Genomic DNA, 9163 nt, shown 5'->3' with positions numbered 1-9163 from the left:
AAAGAAAGAAAGAAGAAGAAGAAGATAGAGTGGTAGAATAGGTTAAAGGAACTATGATCCTATGATAATATTGTCTCCAGCAGACTGGCTTTAGAGAGAAGGATGAATGAATGACAGTAAAGGGCTGGGAAAGGATAATCATGTGACTGGCAGCCAAAGAAGCATAGCCATAGGGAGATCAGACCAAAGGGATGTACTTTTCAGTTTCATACATATATACAATGTAGCGCGACTATATTCACTGAGAAACAGTCATCTTGCTAGTCAAATCACACACCACTAAGACTTTGGAACCCACCTGCAGGTTTCACTGCAGACCCTTCAATGATTGCATAAGGGTTTCCCTACTCTTTGAGGTGTATAGAGCCTGGGACCTCAGATACAAGTCGGCCGCCAGCACCTAGCCCTGTACCTTCAGGAGCCAGAGTCTCTGTGCAGCTTCTTTCTCTCTTTCCCCTCCTCACAGAGCCTCTGCTTCAGATCAGACTGCAAGACTTCAGATGAGCCAGCTCTGTGGTCTCTGCTTTGGCTCCTGCCTTGGCTTCTGTAAGTCAAATAAACCTTTTCTTCCCCAAATTGGTTTCTGGTCAAAGTGTTTTATCCCAGCAACAGAAAGCAATGAGAACACACCTGTCCTCTCACCACCATGGACACTATCTCCTTGACCATTTAACTGACCTGCATGCTCCTTGGCTCCAGTTTGTTTTCCTCTCTGCCCTCAAGTCTGATGCACTCTGGTGCCGTAGAGAAGGTAAGACGCTCGGATCTGGCTTCTTGCCATGGAACCCTGGCAGTGCGGCCCTCAGCTGAGTTTGCTTCTGGCTTTCAGAATGAGACAGCCTCTTTCATCAAGAGTTGGGAATGGGGATAGGGGGAGCTGGAGAGATGGCTTAGCAGTTAAGAGCACTCACTGTTCTTCCAAAGGTCCTGAGTTCAAATCCCAGCAACCACATGGTGACTCGCAACCATCCCTAGTGAGATCTGACTCCCTCTTCTGGAGTGTCTGAAGACAGTTATATATAGATGCTTATGTATGATAATAAATAAATCTTTTTTTAAAAAAATGTTGGGAATGGGACCGCCTGTAGAGTCAGAGCCATTCCCATTGAGGTTTGGAGGGCTCATCTAGAGTTTCTGTGTGCTTTTCTATGGCTCATCTGCAGTGTTTCATTGAGGCAGGACACCGGGGAATATTTTGTGGCCTGTTAAGTCCTAATGCCCTTCAGAATTCGTCAGAAAGTCAGAGCCATTTCAGCTAAAGTGATAAACCCTGGAAGACTGGAGAGGCACGCAAGGTATGGCCATATTCCCTAGCTCTTCCACCCCAAGAGTGAACAGCAGGCAGGGGTCCCCTCGGTGCTCAGAAAGGAGGGCTCTGCAGTAGGAAAAGCTGCCCCTCCTGTCGGAGCACTGCTACAAAGCCCTAAATGGGACCCCTGTGGGGTTTTGTCTGTAAAACCTACAGAGAATAAAAGCCCATAAAACTCTCAGGGGGTGTTGCAGCCAGCTCCTGGCTCTGTGTGTGGTTTGAGTTCAGCCACCACAAACTTTAGGTTCCCAGCTCCAAAGTAAGAAAAGGAAAGACTGAGCCTCACAGGGCTGAAGACTGTGATAGAAGTGTGTGGAGCTGAGCCAGTCGGTGTGTCTGAGCTGTCAGTGTGCCCAAGCTTCGGATAGTCACAGAAATCCCTCAAAACCAAGCCAGCGGCCTAGAAGTAGCCCTTGGTGCTCTGTGGGACCCGTTTCTCCTTTAGCAGCCGGACTGGCAGGAATGGCCTGTGGTACAGTGAGAACCCATTCGGGTCAGTGTGCCACTCACAGCTCAGGACAGACCGTTGGCCCAGGTATAGAGACCACAACTGGATCTTTTTTCAGTGAGATGGGAGCAGGAAGAGATTTTATTTCTGAAATCCTGGGCCTCTTTCTGTGACTGATTTCCACTTAATACTAGAACATGGGTTTAATGGCTTCCTGGAGTTGGCTGGCTGCAGGCTGCTCTGTATAACTTTATTCTTTCTGTTAGCATTCTGTCTAAACCCCACCCCACAGTTACCTGGCAACAGCTAGGTAGCTCCTCCCCACAGTTACCTGGCAACAGCCAGGTATGCTCCGCCCCACAGTTACCTGGCAACAGCCAGGTAGGCCTGACCCACCACAAAAGGGCCAGCCTGCCCCCTTCTCCCTCTCTTGCCTCGCCCTCTTGCTCCCCCTCTCTCCCACCTCCTTCCCCCCTCCTTCCACGTGGTGTTGGCCGGCCTCTACTTCTTTACTCTCTCCCTCTCTCTGCCTTTCTCTGCCTCTACTACCTCTTAACTCCCCTCCCCATGCCCTGAATCAACTCTATTCTATACTATACTGTCATGGCTGGTCCCTCAGGGGAAATGGATGCTTCCACATAGGCCTGTTGAGACACCCCCTCCCCCCCCATACCTCACCACATCTCCATAGAACATTTCTTATACCTCTTTATCTTTTTTATAAACACATCACTTTCTACTTACCAGTTTCTTGAAGGCCACCCCCCCCACAAGTGTGTTCCTTTTGTGGGGTGAAGTGTGGAGGCAGGGGTACATACCTTCAGCTGGTCCATTGCTCCTATGAAAGTGGGGGTATCCTGCAGGGGCCTGCCAATGTCCTGCAGAGTGGTGGTTCAGGTTAACACACTGGCTTCAGCCCTCCATGGATTGCTGGACTGCGTGGTTGAGCTCATTCTGACAGTCACAGGCTGGGGCTGGAATGTCTCAGAAAGGCCAATGCAAATGGTCTCACTAGAACTAGTTATCCGGTATTCACGATACAAAATGAGCCTCTGAATATTTATTATGAGCGCTCTGCATTTTTTTTTTCCTGAGAACATACAAAGATCCCGTACCACAATTATCTTGTTCCAGCCTTAAAATATTAGCTGTCACTTCTTTCATGGCCCCAGTGAAAAAGGATAGTCCTTTCTTTAAATCTCTTTTTCCCTTTTAACACAATTACCTCCTCATTCATGGATTGCTTTGTGGCCACCTAATCTTGCCGATTATGCTGGTGACACAGTCACAAAGCGGCATGACTGACAGCTCCAGCTGGTGACAGGGTGGCCACAACGTGGGACAGATTCGGTGGGATGAGTCCCACCGCCTGTGGTCTCTCCTAGGAAGTGGTGGGAAGGTGTGAACAGGAAAAGGTGGTGCAGATACTCCATCCTTGCCCTTGGAGGATCTTGCCTTTAACTTGAGAGCCCGAGACATCAGCAAGGAGCAAGAACACCTGGCACACCTGGCTGACGTCTCCACTGTTGGCTAAACAGCAAGCGGGGGGGGGGGGGGGGGGGGGGGGGGGGGGGGCTGCCGATTTGGCTCCATAGGCCGTGCACTTCTCAGCCTCCCTAAGGTTCATCATGCGACCTACATTTGTCAAGCTGGGTGGGCAGTTTCGTATTCCCTAGCTGAGTGCTAGTGTGTCCCATATGCAGCAGCACTGGGTATACACACTCTGTATGCAAGCAAGTCCCGGGCGTACCAGTTTTCTATAGGCACACTCTGTGCAGGCATGATACACACAGGCACGGCCTGTGGAAATACGCAATAGGCAGGCGTACCCTAGACAGACCCACGACTTATGGGCCATATCAGCAGTAGATTCTGTATATGGACTGAACCCCTCAAAGGACATGAGAGTCTGATGTGCACTCTTAGCCCTCATCCCATCCCTCAGAACTGCCTTGGATTTAGACTTTAGAAGGACTCACTATCTCTGTGTACTAGCCTGGTCACACTGATTTCTTTCATACTTTTCAGGCCACATGTATTCATCACCAGAGGGATAAGTGTGACAGTACTGAGTGTGTCAGCGCCTTCCCACAGGCAACGTTGTGTCTCGGTAGAGATGGATCCTGAAAGGAGGCTCTGTTACTTTCACTAAGCTCCAGCACGAGCAGCGTCCTTTGCTGGAAAGGTTCACACAGCACACGGATTTTCTTTCATTCTGTCTTGGCCGTGTGCACAGGGCTCCAGACAGCTTTAGGAGACAGTCTGGGATCTCTGTAGAAGGGACCTGGCCACTACCATCACAATCAATAGTCAAGAGAACGATGGTGTGTGTGTGTGTGTGTGTGTGTGTGTGCGTGCATGCACACTTTAAAGATTTAAATAACCAGAAATGTTTGAAATAACCTCTTCTGTTGCTTTAAGACTGGCATCAGAGACCAGAAGTGAAAGAAACCCGTCTTGCTGCACAACAGTCAGCCTCAAAGCCCTTAAAGCTTGGTGGCAGCCTGGTCTCTCTTCCTGGGATGTCTCTGGGTAGGAATCACCACTGAGCACACTCAGCCATCTCCATCTCCTGAACGACATATTAGGGAAAGAATGATGCTAAGAAACATGAGTACGTTCCAGATTCAGAGCTAACAGCCTTAGCCTTATCAGTCGATGTCATTTCCACGGTCTTTCAAGAAACAACACCACCAAGTGGCAGCATTTAAGAAATCCAGACAAACGTTTCAACACCAGTGATGTGTTCTTGTTAGTTCACTGAACACTGGAATGTTTGGGAGTCTCTTGGGTCCCCTGACTACTCCAAGGGTGGTTACCATCCTGGTATTTTTGGTAGATGTCTATGGCCATCCAGTTCAGTGGAGTATTTGTTGTCTCCGGGCAGAAATGATCCTACATCTAAAACCAAAACTTCTAGGTCAGAAAAACTTCAGTTCGCTTGAAAAGGAAATTTTTTCCTTGTGAGTACCTTCCTACTAGGGGTGATAGCGAGTGCAACCATTCCCTGTTTCTAGCCCCTTGATTCCTGGACTCATGAATCCTAGCTATAGAAGAAATCCATGTGTTGGATGCTGGTTAAAAGTATATACAGCCTTCTGAAGAATGCTGACCCAGTCCTTCAATAGGCCATTCCAATGTTCTATGAAGCTAGCTGCTTCAGGATGATGGGAAATGTGGTGAGACCAGTGGATTCCATGAGCATGGGTCTACTGTTACACTTCTCTGGTTGTGAAGTGAGTTCTTTGGTCAGAAGCAATACTGTATGGAATGCCTCGACAACTGATGAGGTGTTCTGGAAGAACATGGATGGAAGTCTTGACAAAAGCGTTACATGCACGGAAGGCACAGTCATAACCAGAATAAGTATCTACTTCATAAGGACAAAGCATTGTCCTTTCTACAGAGGAAGTAGTCCTAAGTGGTCAGCCAGGCCACCACGTCGCTGGCTGGTCACCCTGAGGAATGGCACCATACCAGGGGCTCAATGTTGGTGTCTGTTGCTGGAAGATCTGAAACTCAACAGCTGCTAGGTCAGCTTCGGTGAGTGGTGCTTCATACTGTCAAGCCAGTGCATAGCGTCTACCTCTGCTCGATTTGTTATGAGCTCAGTGGACAACGACAGGGATGGCTAACAAGCCAAGTATTCACAGAATAGCCATCTTAGCTACTTGACTATTGAACTCTTCCTCTGCTGAAGTCATCTTTTGATGAGCATTTACATAGGACACAAGTCTCTTTACATCCTTCACCCATTTGGAGAGATCTATCTACATACTTCTTCCCCAGATGTCTTCCTCACCAATTGTCCAGTCATGTTCTTTACAAGTCCCTAACCATCGAGGCAAACTATTGGCTACATCCCACAGATGAATAAACAATCGCACATGTAGCTATTTCCCTTTCCAAGAAAATCGTACAATCATGCATACTGCTTGATGTTTTGACCACTGAAGATTTCCATAGTCTTTCAGAGTTGTCCCAGAAAGATGTTATAACAGTGCAACTGTTCACTTCTGTTGTGATATCTGCATATCATATCACGGAGAGCCATTAGACAGACCCTAGTATTCTCTATTTCTATGATAGTCAGCCTGTCACAGAGCACAGCTCTATGACACATGAGGAGGATGCTTAGAAACAGAAGGTACTATAACAGCAGTAGAAAACATAGGCATTTGGGCAACTTCATATAACTTGCTCGTGTCCTCAGGATTTGATAATGGATTGCTACTGTGTACATCCTAGTTTTATGGCCTGGTGGCTCAGCTTATAACCAGAGGATGACGGGCAGCTTAGGTCGCATGGTAACTAGTAGCCCATTATCAAATGCTCACTTTCCACTAATGCCCAAAAGCAGGCTAAAAGCTATCTCTCCAAGGGAGAATAGCTATCTGTAGATGATGGCGCCTTACTCCTAAACCCCAAGGCTCTCCGCTGTGCTTTACCTATAAGAGCCTGACAAAAACTCCAAACAGCCCCTCCACATGCCATAGACACCTCAAGTACCATGGAGTCCATTAGATCATATGGTCCAAGTGGTAGAGCAGCCTGTGCAACAGCCTGGATCTATTGAAGAGCCTTCTCCTGTTCCAGGCTTCAGTCAAAGCCAGCAGCTTTCTAGGTCATTAGGTGTGCAGGACAAAGTAACACTCAAGGGAGGAATGTGCTGTCTCACTAAACCCAGTAAGCATTGTGCTTCTTTCACGGCAGCAGGAGGCACCAAGTACAATAACTTACCCTTCGATTTAGAAGGACCACCTACCCATGTCCTAAAACACTGGAGTTCTAGACATTTGTAGAGGTAATCTTTTGTGCCATATGTGGAAAGATTCACCTGTCAATAAAAAAGCTATGGCCAATGAAATGAGGTAGGAAATGAGAGGTAGGAGGTGTGACATCCGGCAGATTGAGGGAGGGTCGGGGGAGGATTCCAGGAAAGAGTCAGGTGGGTGGGTGGGGAATCATTCTCCTGGAACTCTGAGGAGGAGATAGTGACATAAACCTGAGGGAATGTATCCAGTCACAAGGCACTCACAGGATAGAATAAAAAGGATAAGTTAAGAGCTAGTTGAAGAACAAGCAGAAGCTTATGGCCTACCTAAGCAATTATTAATAAATAATTAGCCTCAATGTCATTATTTCAGGAAACCCGACAAGGGTGGAAAAGCCTACAGTTACAAATATCTCCCTGAGGAAGAAGGAAGGCCCTGGAATTTTTTCTTGGATTCATTTCCCACATTCTGACCAAATATATGTTACCAACAAATCCAAAATGTTGCTACCTCCTGCTCATTGGCTCAAACAGCTTAATGTTGTTGTGAAATAATTTCAACAAGAACACACAGACACTTTTATTTATTAATTTATTTTTGTTTTTTTTCGAGACAGGGTTTCTCTGTTTAGCCCTGGAACTAGAGTGGTATATAGGTCTAGTTAGTCCAACAATGGCTGTCTTGACAGAAAGGTCAAGAATCTGCTAATTGTTCAGTCCACGAGGCTGGATTTCTCAGCTGGTCTTCAGTCTACATTGGAATCCTGAAGTAGGTTCTAAAACTGGCAAAAGAATTCTTCAGCTAAAAGAAAAATGAACTTGCCAGCCAGAGTGAGGGCCAGCAGGCAAGAAAGCAAGCGCTTCCTTCTTCCACGTCCTTGTATATGGGCTGCCACCAGAAAGGTGCGGTCCAGATCTAGGGCAGGTCTCCCGACCTCAAAAGACCCCATCAAGAGGGAAAAAAAAAAAAATCCCTCACAGCTGTGCCCAGCTCCTTGGATTTTAATTGATTCCAGATGTGGTCAAGTTGACAACCAAAGCAGCCATCACACTAAGATACGGCACCAGGTTTGGAGAGTGAACATACCCTTGCAGTAAAACTTATCCTTGCGGTAAAACTTCTAAAATCTACTGCTGGCTCTGCCAGCTGAGAGCAAACTGCTCCAGGTGGTCCTTGGGAATGAGCATTGGCAGGAGGGGAAGCAGTTCCTAAATCCGTAGCTGTTTACCAAGCATCCAAAGATGTGTTAATCTGCTCAGGTAAGGACTCCACATCTGGTACGACAGCTGAAATCAGAGTCACAGATTAAGTTAGTGATGGTCAGCTCTCATTCTCTACTACGCACCTGTCTTCTGCATGGACCAAACAGAAGAGTTAAAGGGAGATGTTGGAACGGCAACGTGTGCATCTTTCAATTCCTTGATGGTGGCACTGATTTCTACAGTCTCTCCAGGGATGCAACGTTGTACTTGGTTCATTCTTTTCCCAAAGAAAGGATACTCTTGGCTTCCATTTGGCCTTTCCAACCATAATAACCCTCACTCCAGAGGTCGGGGAAACAATGCCGGGATCCTGCCAACTTCTAAGTATATCTACCCTAATTATACATCCTGGCTCGGAGGAAATAACCACAGAATGAGTTTAGGGATCAGCTGGACCCACTGTGAGTCAGACTTCAGTCAAAACTTCATGATCACTTGATTTCCGTAACCTCCTACTTGAAACAGAGGTGGCTTGCTTCCAGAGTCTCCCGGAATCAACGTCAATCCAGAACCAGTATCCAACAGACCCCAGAAAATTTGATTACTTCCTTTTCCCTAATATACAGTTATCCTGGTAAAAGGACACAGACCCCTCTGGGAAGGATGATGGAAAGGCAAACAGTAAAACGATTGGGTATTTTAGAAAGAACTTCTGGGCACCCGGTCTTCCCCTCCTTCAAGAGGCTCTGGGTCTGAAACTGGATCTGACTCAGCTCTTGGCTGATGGCCTGAGATTCCCGTTGTTATCATCAATAGAGCCTTCCTATCTTTCAGTTATTGAGAGTTTTTCCACATGTACAGATCAAACAGAAACTTAGTAGGCATCTTACATTCTATTCCTGGGAACAGCACAGAAGTATGCTGGATGCACTCACCGGCAAGGGTGAGAGCAAGCAGGCAAACATCAGAGCTTCCTCCTTCCATGGCCTTTAAGTGGCCTGTCACCAGAAAATGTGGCTCCAGATTTATAGTGCGTCTCCTAGATTCAAATTACCTGACTGAGGAAAACTCCCTCCCAGGTGCACCCTGCAGCTTGGCTTTTAGTTGAGTCCAAATGTAGCTGGGAGCCGGGTAGTCACCATAGCTAAGCATCACATCACCATTCCGGCCCACTGGCAGCCCTGGCTGGTCTCTCCTCCAAGCGGTCTGACAAGCTGTTAGAGCCTACGACGACGTCTCTTGTCAGGAGGCAAGCTGCCTCTCCAGCTGGCACCAAGCCCCCAGCCTTCTCTTCCTAGCATGAAATTCCTAAGGAAATTCCAGTTCCTAGGCTATGTAGTTACAATAGCGTGATAGTCAAATAGCGGGGCACAGACACTCTTTAGGATGCCTTCATTCCTGTCAGGATGGTAAGTGGCCTTGGAAAAAA

At 47.2% G+C, this 9163-nt stretch overlaps 2 long non-coding RNA genes across 2 annotated transcripts in view; both read left to right on the top strand.

The window, feature by feature from the left end:
• LOC116087703 overlaps window positions 1-576 on the top strand; it is a 1332-nt gene extending 756 nt beyond the window's left edge. The window contains exon 3 of the long non-coding RNA XR_004117568.1: window positions 467-576. This is a non-coding gene — a long non-coding RNA (uncharacterized LOC116087703). The remainder of the gene's footprint in view (window positions 1-466) is intronic.
• Window positions 577-4988: 4412 nt separating this feature from the next.
• On the top strand, window positions 4989-7033 carry LOC116087702. The gene is made up of 2 exons (XR_004117567.1): window positions 4989-5300; window positions 6905-7033. It is a non-coding gene; the product is annotated as an uncharacterized LOC116087702 (long non-coding RNA).
• Window positions 7034-9163: the final 2130 nt, after the last annotated feature.

Source organism: Mastomys coucha, unplaced genomic scaffold (assembly GCF_008632895.1).
Source record: "Mastomys coucha isolate ucsf_1 unplaced genomic scaffold, UCSF_Mcou_1 pScaffold13, whole genome shotgun sequence".
Lineage (NCBI taxonomy): Eukaryota > Metazoa > Chordata > Mammalia > Rodentia > Muridae > Mastomys > Mastomys coucha.
The sequence above is the reverse complement of the archived record's forward strand: the minus strand, read 5'-3'. Positions and strand labels throughout refer to the sequence as shown.